The following is a 14,511-nucleotide window of genomic DNA, read 5'->3' as shown; positions in this document are numbered from 1 at the left end:
ATGTGGTCCTTAAGTCTCCCCAACAGTTCATGTTTTGAGATATCGATGGTTGAGCACAGGTGGCTCAATTAGTACCTGTCAATTTGATTTAACCACCTGTGCTCAACCATGGATAGCTCTAAAATCTGAACTGTTGGGGAGCCTTGATTACCACATTTGGGAACCTCTGTACCAGATGATTATCATTCCATTTCATGGCTGGTTGGAACAATATTGTCCTGGTGTAGGGCCTGCATAACACTGGCAATAGGAAGCAGACTGAAGCAGGCCATACATCAGACCAAATTTCCTTCAACACTGTGTCTTAGATTTGGTTTGCTTTATTATATATGTGTATAAGGATATATACACATTTTTTGTTATACATTATGTGCCTCTATTAAAAGATAAATTACACAAGCACTTGTTTATACCTTTGTGATGCAAAAAAATCTCAAAAAATGAAATGCTTTCCTAAAAATAGCTAAGAATATCAATAAAGCTAAAAATCCAGTTGCTTCATCCTCTTTGTACTAATTATATATCTATTGTGATTGGTTAGTGTGTGGTTCCCAGTATCACATATTTAATAGTATTGGCACATATACAGGGTGCTGTGGGTGACTGATCAGGCACACAACAAAAACAAATCTGTTTAAAAAAATAATCAATTGAATAATATTGATTTTACAATATATTGGGGGACAATGTTTGTTTTAACCGTCCTTCATATTTTGCAATCACCTGTTGCAATATCAAGTATCTTTATGCCTATTTGTCAATCATAGATCAGTCTATGGAACAGGAGCATCCCAGTACTATCACTGCCAGTAGTAGCAATGTTCAACCCTCTACTATAAAAATATATATTTTTGTGAATCTACTTGTTAGGGAGCATGTGAAAAAAACATTTCTTTTAAATAATATATTTTTAAAAGAAATGTGTGCATAGGTACACCATCACTATTTATGTAAGTCTAAGGAACTCATATTAAGTGTTTATGTCACAATGTCTTCAATATTCAAGTTTGTACAAATATTTGACTTACTTTATAAATATATCTATTGATGTTATTATTTACAGAAACTCATTGAGGTTTGTGCTGATATGTAGAACATGTATTTCTGCTGAAACTCTGACAATAGGTGACTCCTAAACAAAAGGTCCCTGTGGTGACATAACAGGATGCCAGAGGCTGCTATGATCTAACAAGGTGTTACCTCCTACTAAGGTGTAATTAGAATTTCCCATTGTAGTAAGTGACTTTAGGAATATTTATACCTCATTTACAAGACAAGGAGCTAGGCACGGGAAGCTGCTGTGTTTATACTGTATGTTTCCTCTTAGTGTAAGAATTCCTTCTAGTCATCCTGGGAACTACTGGAAATAGATGGGGGAGGAATGACTATAAATAGGATGTATCATACTACTGATAGCTGATGGAAGAACTGCTGGATTAGTTGCTGGTTGGAGCTGGATGGATGGAGGCGTAAGAAAGAGACAGACAGAAGAATCTCCAGAGTAAGGTAATTATATTATAGATTAGAATATATTGATACATACACAGATATTTGTATAAATTATTTTGTAGATGTTGTCTTGTTATCAATACTTAAACAGTTTCACCTTAACAATGGTTATATAGTTAGTGTTACTATATTTTTATATTTAAAGTATACAGTACTATAAGCTGTATATTGTATATTTTTATTACCTATTAACAAACAATTGAATTACAAATAAAAACTTTCAAATATCCAGATATTACACTGTATATTGTATGATGTCACATTATCCTCTGGGTGACTGATGTTAGAAATATATGAACTATTATGAAAATTAATAATGTATTTTCATAATAAATGAGCAAAAATATTGGAGTGCACTTATAGTCTGTCATATAAATGGTAGAAGGCGGATATGTGCGTCAGATGGCAGTAGGTGTGACAGGATTGGTACCATGTGTTACCCGTCTATGGTCAGTGCAGGAGGTGAGTAAATAGCTGTCATGTTGTTTAGTGTATTTAAATATATATATAATTTTCTCTATATAAAAATACACTATTATTGTAAAAGTTGTTTTACTTGGGTAACATTTATTTTTTTAAATATAATATTTTTTTTCTTACAGGACAAATAAAGAGTGGGATCAGCACTAAGACTATTAGAAGACATAGTGGTAAAGGGACATTGCTCTCTGATCAAGCCAACTAAAGATGCTATTTCTTCTTACACCTCTAAAGGATTCCCAAAATCTATTCTCATTTTCTGGATAGGAGAAACCTTTTACAGCTAATTTGTTTCCAATCTAATACATGATGAGTCACACAGGAGAGAAACCGCATCTGTGCTCTGAGTGTGACAAAAGCTTTACATATAAATCACATTTTATCTTACATCAGAGGATTCACACAGGAGAGAAACCATTTACATGTTCTGAATGCAGCAAGTATTTTTCTAAAAAGTCAAGTCTTGTTATACATCAGAGGAGTCACAGAGGAGAGAAACCAGTAACATGCTCTGAATGCAGCAAGTGTTTTTCCAATAAGTCACATCTTGTTATACATAAGAGAAGTCACACCGGAGAGAAACCATTTAAATGCTGTGAATGTTGCAACTGTTTAAGTAGTAAAAGATCACTTATTAATCACATGAAGAGGCACTCTAAGGCCCTGAATGTATAATGTGTTTCCTAAGTAATTTAAACTGTATCACTTCAATATATTTACAAGTGAAGACATATTTGTTTTCTGAATGTGACAAGTGTTTTATATAAATCTATCTTGTTAAAGACTGGAGAGGAGAATTTTTTAGATCTTATCCTCTGCACCAGTGTAATGTAATAAACAATGTGTATGATGAAAACCCCCAAATTGTCTAAATATATTATTTATTTGAAAATAAAATATTTCACTATAATGGCATAAAGCAGTGCCAGTGGCATAACTAGGGGGGTGCACAAGGTGTCACACCCTCACATGGTGTCATCAAGCAGCGGTGATAGTTTTATGAATGCTCATGTTACCCACACTGTACCCAGAGTATAAATATAAAATATAAAATAGAGTAAGGAAAGTGACAAATAGGTATAAAAATGTGATGGAAAAATCATTGGGGCTGGAACAAGTGATGATGATACAGGTGATCTCTTTAATATACAGCTGCTCTGCTCATACAGGTGCTGGGACTAGATGAGGAAATAACATTTTATCCAGTAAAGATTTCCAGCAGCTCCTCTCAGTACTGGGATTTCTGCTATGTGTTAGATGCAATTACATGTGACTCTCTCTTCCACCAGTAAGCGCAGCTATATGCCTCACTCACAGTAACACAGGACTCATGGATTTTTGTTTGCAGACCATCAGTCCTGCATTGAAAAACCCAGGAGTCCAGGGTGAGATACTAGTCTAACAGTTACTCCTTTATTGTTTGCTATGTATAAATTGTACCACACTGACCCAGCAAGTCACTGAGTTTAGAAGGAAAGCCTTGTGTTGGTGCCAACCAACCACACATCCACATTGTAAGGGTGGTACTCTTTATATTTCTTTATGGAAATAAATATTTTTACTTTGGATATCCAAGTAAGCTGATCAGATTTCACCATTATGTTACTTTAATAGAGGGGAGGAGATTTGAAATGGATTGGCTGGTAAGGATCTGTGATGGTGTGGCGGTTGGGTGGCTGAATGCAGTAGAAGTTGGGATGGCCCAATAAAATAATATTAATATATATATACATACAGTGTATATATGTAAATGTATATATATATATATATATATATATATATAATGTGTATATATATATATATATATATATATATATAAATACATATATATACTAGCAATGGACCGGCACTTGAGCACACAATGGACCAGCACTCGAGTGCAGCAGATGGTTAAAAGTGCCTGTGTGCCTTCCTATAATGATGTATACAAATTCTTCCCTATAATAGAAGCAGGCGGCACCCCATCGGACTTATTTCAGGGAGTTTTAAAAAGCTTTTATTTAGCCATTGTTTCAAAGCCTCAATGGCTTTTTCATCAGGATGTGAAAAGTAATAAAAGTGCAAGTGCTTATCCTTTTATATGGTACAAGTGACAAACACACATAAATAAATATGTATATACATATGGCCAATAAAAACTACATGATTTAGGATTTATCCCAGTGCAATATTAGGCGGTATCATCAGGCTTGGGCCCTGCTCATGCATATAATTCTGTAGATAAAGATATGGGGCTTGTGGGACCACTACTTATGCCCCTGATCCTGCAGCACTGGGTGGACAATCTTAAAGTTGCAAGGAAGATGTGTCCTGGAGGTTACTATGTGTCAGTACTGAGTGTTGCACATGTAGGAGGACAGTGACACTGTGCAATTTGCATAAATCCTGCTCAATTCCGCATAGTCAATATCCATGATCATAAAACTCATAGTTGACTGCATCAGCAACTAGATCCCTGGAGTTCTGCAACTAAGTCCCAATTCAGTACTTGAAGTTGTTCCTGGGGTCAGCACCTACCTTCAGCTCTTATAATTGCTCTGTTGGGCTTCAGGGACTGTATAGCAGGTCAGGGGGAAATGCTGCCATGAGTGCCCAGAATTTGATCCTTCACTCCTGCAGAACCTGCACACACACCTTTCGGCACCATACATCCTCCATGTCTGTAAAAGATCTGGAGGTGAGCTAAGCCCCTCTCCACACTACTGCAGATGCTGGAGAAGGGCTCCAGTACATAGTGTCCCTTGTCCTGACACCTGCTGCTGCTCTCATGATTGGAAATGCAGGTGCCACTGGTATTGGGTGGGAGAGAAAATGTAGGTGCTGGTGCCACCGGTATTGGGGTGGGAATCGGAGGTGCAGCTGCCATCGGCATTGGGGGGAGAATCAGAGGTACATGTACGCCGGTATTGAGGGGGAATTGGAGGTGCAGGTATTGCCAATACTGCCTGGGATGCTGCTGTCTCTCACCCTGCTGACAGCACACAACTCTTCGGGGCCCACACCACTAGCCCTCCATCAATCCTAGTGCTTCCAAGGCCAGGATACAGAGAGGCAGCAGTAGCAGAGGGACTGGCGGCACTCTGAGGGGCTATCAGAGTTGAGTGTAACAAAACTAGGCAGACACTTATGGCCAGTGTCCGCTCACTTATTGTTCAGCTGAAGGGAACTTTCCCCCTACCCTAGAACAATTAGTTGGGAAAAATCAAAGATGTTTGATTTATCCATCCAGTTTGTTTTGGCCATTTTTTGGTGTGTGAGAGCAAAATTTATATTACAGTGTGATGGTTTCCTGACTACTGAAATCCTTGCGCTAGTGTAAATAAATTATTTAGTTTTCCTACTCACAGCTGCTAATCCAATCAGCCAGTACCAGCTGGCTAGTTAGTTCTCAAAACCAAATAGACCCAAAAGATTATTGGATTGTGCTTCAAAGTGAAGTTTATCAAAATTTACTACAATGTATTAACCACTTGATTTTGAAACAAAATATTTAGACAAGGCTTCTCTTTAATATACATAATAAAAATGTAGCAATATTGATACATATGAGATATAACAAATCTACCACATAATAAAACATACATGTATTAAATAGTGGACCTCATTCAGAGGCGGTCGCATGGGAGCGATAGGTCGCACCCAAAGTGATCAAGAATATGCAAAACAAGCGCTCAGTCGCAACGCACATCATAAGCGCGGAAACACCAACAACAATGAAAGCACACCTCCTATCTCTACGGCCTAATTCAGAGTCGGTCACAGGCGGCAACCTATGTCAGCATGATTAACACCTCTTAAATTGTTAATTGCCTACAGATATCGGTTGAGGCAGAAACCATCGCCAGCACTCGCAATGCTTAAGGTAGACCCTGGGTTACCCTTAGCTCTGTGAGCAGTAGCATCGTTATTGCAACGAGATGATGTGTGTGATGACTTGCTCAGTAATAAATGCATGCCCTTAAAATGCCCTTTTTAAGGTCAACCATGCCTGCGTGCACACCACCACACCCCCGTTCACAAGCACCTTCCCCTGTAACCACCCACAAATGGCACGAAATGTCAATCACAGCTATGACCTCATAGTGACTAGCGAGCAAGAGGATTGCATTCGGGAAGACAGGCTTGCGCACATGCACTGCCATGTACATGCATGCACAGTTGAAAAAAACATCTCTCGCTATGACAAATCTCTCCATGCGACCGCCTCTGAATGAGGTCCAGTGTCCCTTGGACTTAAATTGGTCCTGGTATAAAACAATGTAAAATATGAAACCAGGTAACTTGAGTATAAATCCTCACTAATGAAATGCAATTAGTCACAGTCTCCTGCATAGTTTAGTTGCATAGATATTATGTAGTATGCAATGCTCACCAGTAAGTTGAAAATCACAAATTGGGATTCCTTTAGCTTGGGTGTATGGGATCCAAAGGAAATGCTTACACCCAATATTAGTGTCTGCCTCCCGATATAACTTGTGGAGGATGGCGGCAGTACGTCTCCACTGTATGGCTCTCCTCCTGAATCTGGGGAACCACAGTGTCTCTGTTTACAGTGGCTGGTGTGGTAATCCAGCACTGATTGCACTGTGTCCTCCCCATGGGGATCACTTGCCGCTGGTTACAGCTGGTAACAGATACTTGATATTCGATGCACACTGATGGACCTTGGTAAAAATAAAGTCCTCCAAATAGTACAAATCCACACAATGTCACAGAGCAGGTATATCTGGATTGCCTGGATGCAGTTTGTGGGCACGATTATCCTTTTGACGACTGGTTTTGCTACATTCAGGGAGCTTTATCAAGACCTGTGTGGGAGCAAAACAATTTTTTATCATTTGCTCCCATACACTAGACCAAAGGTTCTCAAATGTGGTCTTCAAGGCTCCCTAAAAGTTCAGGTTTTGAGATATCCATGGTTGAGCACAGGTGGCTTAATTAGTACCTGTCAATTTGATTTAACCACCTGTGCTCAACCATGGATATCTCTAAAACCTGAACTGTTTGGGAGCCATGTGGACCGTGTTTGGGAACCTCTGCATTTGAAGATTATCAATCTGTATCATGGCTGGTTGGAACAATATTGTCCTGGTGTATGGCCAGCATAACACTAGGGTAGGAAGCAGATTAAAGGAGGCCATACATCACACCAAATTTCCTCTGTGTTTTAGATTTTGTTTTACTTTACTATATATGTGTATAATAATATATACACATTTTTTTATTATACATTATGTGCCTGTTTTAAAAGATAAAATCACATGAGCTCTTGTTTAAACCTTTGTGACATAATAAAATCTCAAAAAAATTAAATGCTTTCCTCAAAATAGCTAAAAATAGCAAAAAAGCAAAAAATCCAGTTGCTTCAACCTATTTGTACTAATTCTATCACATATTTATTAGTTTTGGCATAAATAAAGGGTTCTGTGGGTGACTGACCTGGCACACAACAAAAACAAATCTATTTTATAAAAAGATTAATATTTTTTTTTATTTTACACTATAATGGGGGACAATATTTGTTTTATCTGTTCTTCATATTGTGCAATCACCTGTTGTGATATCAAGTATCTTTATGCCTATAGTCAATCATTGATCAGTGTATGGAATATGAGCCTCACGGTACTATTAATGGCAGTAGTAGAGACTCTTTTAAAGATTCTATTTGGGACAGTCTCATAGTTGTAGAAAATTAATTGGGAAAATATCCCTTTTATTTATTTATTTTTTTAAATGGATAAGGTAGTTATTACAAACACACAAAATAAACCACTCTTAAAATGAAAATGGATAACTCGTAATGGGCCAAATGTACTAAGCTCTGAAAAGTGGTAGAGAGTGATAAATGACCAGCCACTCAGCTCCTAACTGTCATGTTATAGGCAGTAATTGAAAAATGATAGTTAGTAGCTGATTGGCTGGTCAATTATCACTCTGCAGTTTATCACTTTTCAGAGCTTAGTACATCTTCCCCTATGAGTGAGGGAGTTATTAATGTAAATAAATATTAGTGCTTGTATATAGTTCCTTTTGTGTCAGATAATGATAGGTGCGTAATAATTCTGACATTATTGGATCTGACTCAAGGATTTCAACCTGTTACCGTGATCTTTGAAAATTCAATCAAATTATCCTGGTTAAGGTATGTCTGTATTATTCCTATTTGGTTTAATGGTTGAAAAAAAGCAAATCTTTAAAGGAAAGATCTACATAAACACCTTCTAAGCGAAAATATCGATAGCATCAACCAAAGGAGAAAAACACATACATTATATATATATATATATATATATATATACAACAAATATATGACAGGCACTGAACTCTCTGAGTGACCACAAAAGTGAGTGTAATAACAGTTCACAATCAATAAAACATATATGTAGAAACACTAGAGTCCATATGAGAACCGCAGCTCCCCTTCTGTAATGGAATGATCCCGAATCCATCAGGATAAATGATCTAGAAGAAAAAGCACAGAAGAGGGCGCTCCATGGTGCATAAAACAGTTTATTTGAAACACACAGTACTGGTCATCAATGAAATAGCAACGGTATGCTCGTACCAAAAGGGATGACTCTGTGAGCTGATTACCACATGGTATAGAGATGAAACATCATCCAGACAAAACTCCCATCATCCTCTGTACACCACCGGGAACCTGCACCACACGCCATGAGACTCCAAGAGGCAGCAGCTTGTCGGGAACACCGTGAACCAGAGAGACGGGGGAGATGCTGGATGGAACAGATGGAGCATCAGTAGGCCATGCCCTAACGCATTTCATCACCAGACTTCATCAGAGGGCTGGCCTGCAAGATGCATGGATGGGTATTTAAATCAGCGGCAGCCAATCAGCGTGCAGGGGGCATTCAGTTACAAACATCAACAAAACACGCCTACTGTGGAGCCGATCTCCATCGGGCTATAACTTAATGCCATTTTGCACAGGACATGCTAGACACTGAGGCCATAGACATACAATTTTAAAAATCATATAGATAAGATAATGGTACATAAACTTAATATAAATATTAAAACATACAATTTGAATAAAGTGCGGGTACAGCAGTCAAGGACATAATTCATAAATTAGAAAAGCAAATCACAGATAAAAAATGGAAATATATAAAAAAGTAATATATAAAAAATAGCTCTTTTTTATGCTGAATGTTCAAGAAACAGTGGCAACCTGAAGAAAAAGGTTATAAGTAGATTACTAAAATTAAAAACTGAGGATACAATGGACTTTTATTCAATAAAGGGTGTAATTCCACTACTGTGTGTTTCAAATAAACTGTTTTATGCACTATAGAGTGCCCTCTTCTGTGCTTTTTCAAATTGGGATTCCTTTAGCTTGGGCGTATGGATCCAAAGGAAATTCTTTCACCCAATATTAGTGTCTGCCTCCCCATATAACTTGTGGGGGATGGCGGCAGTACGTCTCCACTGTGTGGCTCTCCTCCTGAATCTGGGGAACCACAGTGTCTCTGTTTAGAGTGGCTGATGTGGTAACCCAGCACTGATCGCACCGGGTCCTCCCTGTGGGGATCACTTGCCGCTGGTTACAGCCAGTAACAGATACTTGATATTCGATGCACACTGATGGACCTTTTTAAAAATAAAGTCCTCCAAATAGTACAGATCCACCCAATTTGACAGACTAGGTATATCTAGATTGCCTGGATGCAGTTGGTGGGCACTATTATCCTTTTGACGACTGGTTTCACTTTCTTCAGGAAGCTAAATCAAGACCTGTGTGGGAGCAACACAAATTTTTATTGTTTGCTCCCATACACTAGACCAAAGTTTCTCAAATGTGGTCCTCAAACCACCCTAATAGTTCAGGTTTCGATATATCCATGGTTGAGCACAGGTGGCTTAATTAGTACCTGTCAATTTGATTTAACCACCTGTGCTTAACCTTGGATATCTCTAAAACTTGAACAGTTTGGGAGCCATGTAAACTGCATTTGGGAAGCTCTGCATTTGAAGATTATCATTCTATATCACAGCTGGTTGGAACAATATTGTCCTGGTGTATAGCCAGCATAGCACTGGGGTAGGAAGCAGATTAAAGCAGGCCATACATCAGATCAAATTTCCTCCAGCAATGTGTTTTAGATGTTGTTTTACTTTACTATATATGTGTATAAGGATATATACACATTTTTTTGTTATACATTATGTGCCTGTTTTAAAAGATAAATCACATAAGCTCTTGGTAATACCTTTGTGACATAATAAAATCTAAAAAAAATTAAATACTTTCCACAAAATAGCTAAAAATAGCAAAAAAACAAAAAATCCAGTAGCTTCATCCTATTTGTACTAATTCTATTTCTATTGTGAATGGTTTGTGTGTGGTGCCCAGTATCACATATTTATTAGTTTTGGCATATATAAAGTGTACTGTGGGTGACTGATCTGGCACACAACAAAAACAAATCTATTTTATAAAAAGATTAATCAATTGTATTTTTTTTATTTTACACTATAATGGGGGGACAATATTTGTTTTTCTGTCCTTCATATTGTGCAATCACCTGTTTTGATATTGAGTATCTTTATGCCTATTGTCAATCATAGTTCAGTCTATGAAAAATGAGCCTCCTAGTACTGTCACTGGCAGCAGTAGAGACTCTTTTAAAGGGGATGCAATCGGGAATCCAGCTGTCTTAATCCCAACAACCAGCTTCCCGACTGCTTTATCCTGGCAAGGGTGAAATGCCCTGCATCTAGACGTAGACGCTGCTCATTTCACCGATGCTGGGAGACAGGCACCCGGCATCCCGATAGAAGGGATGCCGGGCCCTGCGAGCGGACAGCTGCGGGGGGGGGGAGGGTTAGGTTTAGGGCACCCAGAGGGGACTTAGGGTTAGCCCCCCCCGGGAGGGTTAGGGTTATGCTAGGGGAGGGAGGGTTAGGGTTATGCACCCCCGGAGGAGGCTTAGGGTTAGGCACCCCCCTGGGGACTTAGGTTTAGGCAGCGGGGAAGGGGGATTAGGGTTAGGCACTTGACAGGGAGGTTAGAGTTAAGCACCCCTAAGGAGGGTTAGGGTTAGGGGGTTAGGTTAGTTTTTATTTACCTTAGGGACAATCAGGATTTCCAGTGCTATCGGGCTTCCGCTGCTAGGAACTCTGCTTCTGACGGCCTCCCACTGCCTGTATTCGAACTGCTGGCAAGAGGGCCGGCGGTATTTCATACCGATCCCTTTTAAAGATTCTTTTAGGGGCACTCTCGTAGTTGTAGAAAATTAATTGTGAGAATGTCCCTTTTATTTATTTATTTTTTAAATTGATAAGGTAATTAGGACAAACACACAAAGTAAACCACTCTTAAAATGAAAATGGATAAATTGTAATGGGCCAAATGTACTAAGCTCTGAAAATTGGTAAAGTAGAGAGTGATAAACGACCAGCCACTAAGCTCCTAACTGTCATGTTATAGGCAGTAATTGAAAAATGACAGTTAGTAGCATTATTATAACACTACCCACAATATTGTGCTTTTTGTATTAGTGATCATATTGTATTGTTAAGTGCTTTGTCTATTGGTATGCACTGGTGTCTTCTTTTGTATGTTTATTGTTTCCATGGTGTTGCAGCGCGACTTGCGTCCCATTGCTAGGGTCACTGCCATCTGTGTGTGCACTGCGTCTGACGACATTTTCATCGGATGCGTGTGTCAAATGCATGTGCTCAGTCTACTGGTGGTGTCTGGTGGTTGGGGTCTCTGTGTATATTCACTATATAAGGTAATGTATTACTGTTATTCTCTGTTGTTGCCTTGAAGAAAGATGTAATAAACATCTGAAATGTTGCTCAGTTAAACAAGCTTTTGTAAGTGTTTTATCTGTGGAGTGCTGCCCTTATTGCCTGTGTTATTTTGAGTACCTTGCCTCTGTGCTGAGCTCCATTTGGAGTTAGTGCACCCCAACTATTGGAAATATCGATGGAGTGCCGATCCCTGGACTGTATGAACTTACCACAGATAAGCATCATATGAATTCTTTCAAGCTATTCCAATATATTTTAAAGCAATTTTAAAAAACTTTTAGAAACGTTTTCTTAAAGTGTTTAGTTGTTTATTATTGTTCATCTGTGTGTACCCTCCTGTGCTTTTATTTCTATATCTATATTTATACTATTAATTTACTCTCATTGTATATGCCTAAAGGTCGTCTTTTTAAATATTTATTAGCACCATCTTTGCACTTTATATATAATATTTGCACATATGTGTCTATATATGAGTTATTTGGCTAATCCCTGTGAACATGAATAAGACATATATGAGCAGTAATTTTTTTTGGTGTGTTTACATATTTTATTATTTAATTGAGATATTTTTTAATATATTGTCACAGTACATATTTCATACATTTTATTAATTTATTTATTAATTTGTTTATTTATTTATTTATTTATTTATTCATGCATCATTTTTTGCACGTTTGCACAACACTGGTTATAATGTATACGTCAGTCGCTTAAGACCTGGTATATTCAAACTATATATATATATATATATATATATATATATATACAGTCACACACTGACTGGCACTCTCCTGTCTGAAACAGTATAACCAGTATATTGGTGACATAGCTGACTCACCACTGGCAGGTGAGTAGGGGGACTCTATGTAGTTGAAAATTCAGTGCGATGCTGCTTGAAGTCAGTCATTCCAGCAATGGTGCAGAGTGGGCTGGGTCAGGTCAATATTTGGTTCTGTGTGGGGACCCCCAATGTGTGATCCCATCCTTCCCAACTATCAGGGGCTGGCTGGCAACTTTTAGCATGGGGGGCAAATGCATGCAGGTGGCCCTGGCAGAGGAGTTGCATGTACCCAGGGTGCCCAAAGAACATGCATGCTATGGCAACCCCTTCAAGTGTTATAGGGAGGAGGCGGGTCCATACGGGATTAACGTAAAGTAAAAATAAAGGGCAGCCCCTATCGTGGTGCCCATATGCAGTGCCCCAGGAGAGGACCCCCTTATGCAGGCATCCAGTAGTGCCCCCAGTAGTGACCCCTCTATACGGCGCCCCTTATACAGTGCCCCCAGTAGTGGTCCCCCCTGTGCAGTGCCCCTTGTGCCCCCAGTAGTAAGCCCCTTATATAGTGCCCCCAGTAGCAGTCCACCCCATGCAGTTCCCCCAATATTGATAACCCTTATGCAGTGCCCCTTAAATAGTGGCCCCAGTTGTAGTCTTCCCCCTATGCAGTTCCCCCAGTATTGCCCTTTATATAGAGCCCCCAGCAGTCGTCTCTCAATGCAGTGCCCCCAGTTGTAGTCCCCTCCCACCTATGTAGTGTCCCTAGTAGTAGTCCCCTCCCCCCATATGCAGTAGTCCCCTCCTTGTAGTCCTCTTAGTAGTAGTAGTCCCCCCTTGTAGTGCCCCAATTAGTAGTAGTCCCCCCCTTGTAGTGCCCCCAGTTGTAGTAGTCCCCAGTAGTAGTAGTCCCCCCCTTGCAGTGCCCCCAGTAGCGGTCTCCCATTTGTAGTGCCACCCCCCCCCAGAAGACATACGTAATTAAAAACAAAACAAAAAAACACTTACCTGAATACCCGCTCCTACCACCACCACCATCCGGTCCTCTGTCTGTACTCCCGGTCCGGGCCGCTCTGCATTATGGGAGAGACATCATGATGCCTCTCCCATTACCCACTGCAGGAGCTTGAAGATGGAGCGGCTCCTGCAGTGGGTGCAGCAGCAGCTAATGAGAGTCTGTCAGACTCTCATTGGCTGCTGATCAAAACAAACACACAGCTGCTGGAGCTGGCGGCTGTGTGTTAGTCTAGTCAGTGTATCGCTGATGGAACTCCATCCGGTCAGCGCTACACACGCGGTGCAGCCTGTGTCACAGAGATACAGACTGCCCGTGGCCCGCATGGCACTGCGGCCTGGGGGGCACATGGCCCCCTGCCCCCCGGCCCAGCCTGCCACTGCCAACTATAATCCAGCCTTGTTCTGGTGCATCAGTTGACAGTAGGTATGTCAGGATCAGTAGCATGTGTTACCCATCTATGGTCAGTGCAAGTCATATTATTTAGTGTATTTAAATAAATATGTTCTGTATATAAAATTACACTATTACTGTAAAAGTCATTTTACTTGGGTAACATTTATGATTTTAAATATAATCTTTTTTCTTGCAGGACAAATAAAGAGCAGGATCCCCAAAAGGCCCGTATTCAATTTGAGGCAAAAAGTCTGGACTTTTCACCTGCTAGACTTTTCACCTACTTTGCAAACAGGAAAAGTATCACACGTGTGCCCGCTTATCCTCGTACTCAATTACTTAGGATGCGGAAATGGGACCTGGCGAAACTGGAACAGGCAAAAAGTCCTATTAATTTTTAGGAAATCATCCTTGTACCCCCCTAAAGATGTCCTGACATGTGGGATCACTATGGGAAGTCGGGTTTTTAAATAGCTGCAGCAGGTTCATAAATGCGGCTTTGAATAAGGTGATGAAGAATAGCATTTGTAATTTTTTTGGGGAAAAATAACTA

The 14,511-nt window shown here is 39.7% G+C and overlaps 1 pseudogene; it reads left to right on the top strand.

Moving 5' to 3' along the window:
* LOC148522673 (uncharacterized) overlaps window positions 1-14,511 on the top strand; it is a 75,245-nt pseudogene that overhangs the window by 27,324 nt on the left and 33,410 nt on the right.

Source organism: Taudactylus pleione, unplaced genomic scaffold (genome assembly GCF_031769625.1).
Source record: "Taudactylus pleione unplaced genomic scaffold, aTauple2 ptg000145l, whole genome shotgun sequence".
In the NCBI taxonomy this organism is placed as follows: Eukaryota; Metazoa; Chordata; class Amphibia; order Anura; family Myobatrachidae; genus Taudactylus; species Taudactylus pleione.
This window is presented reverse-complemented; position numbering and strand designations above follow the sequence as displayed.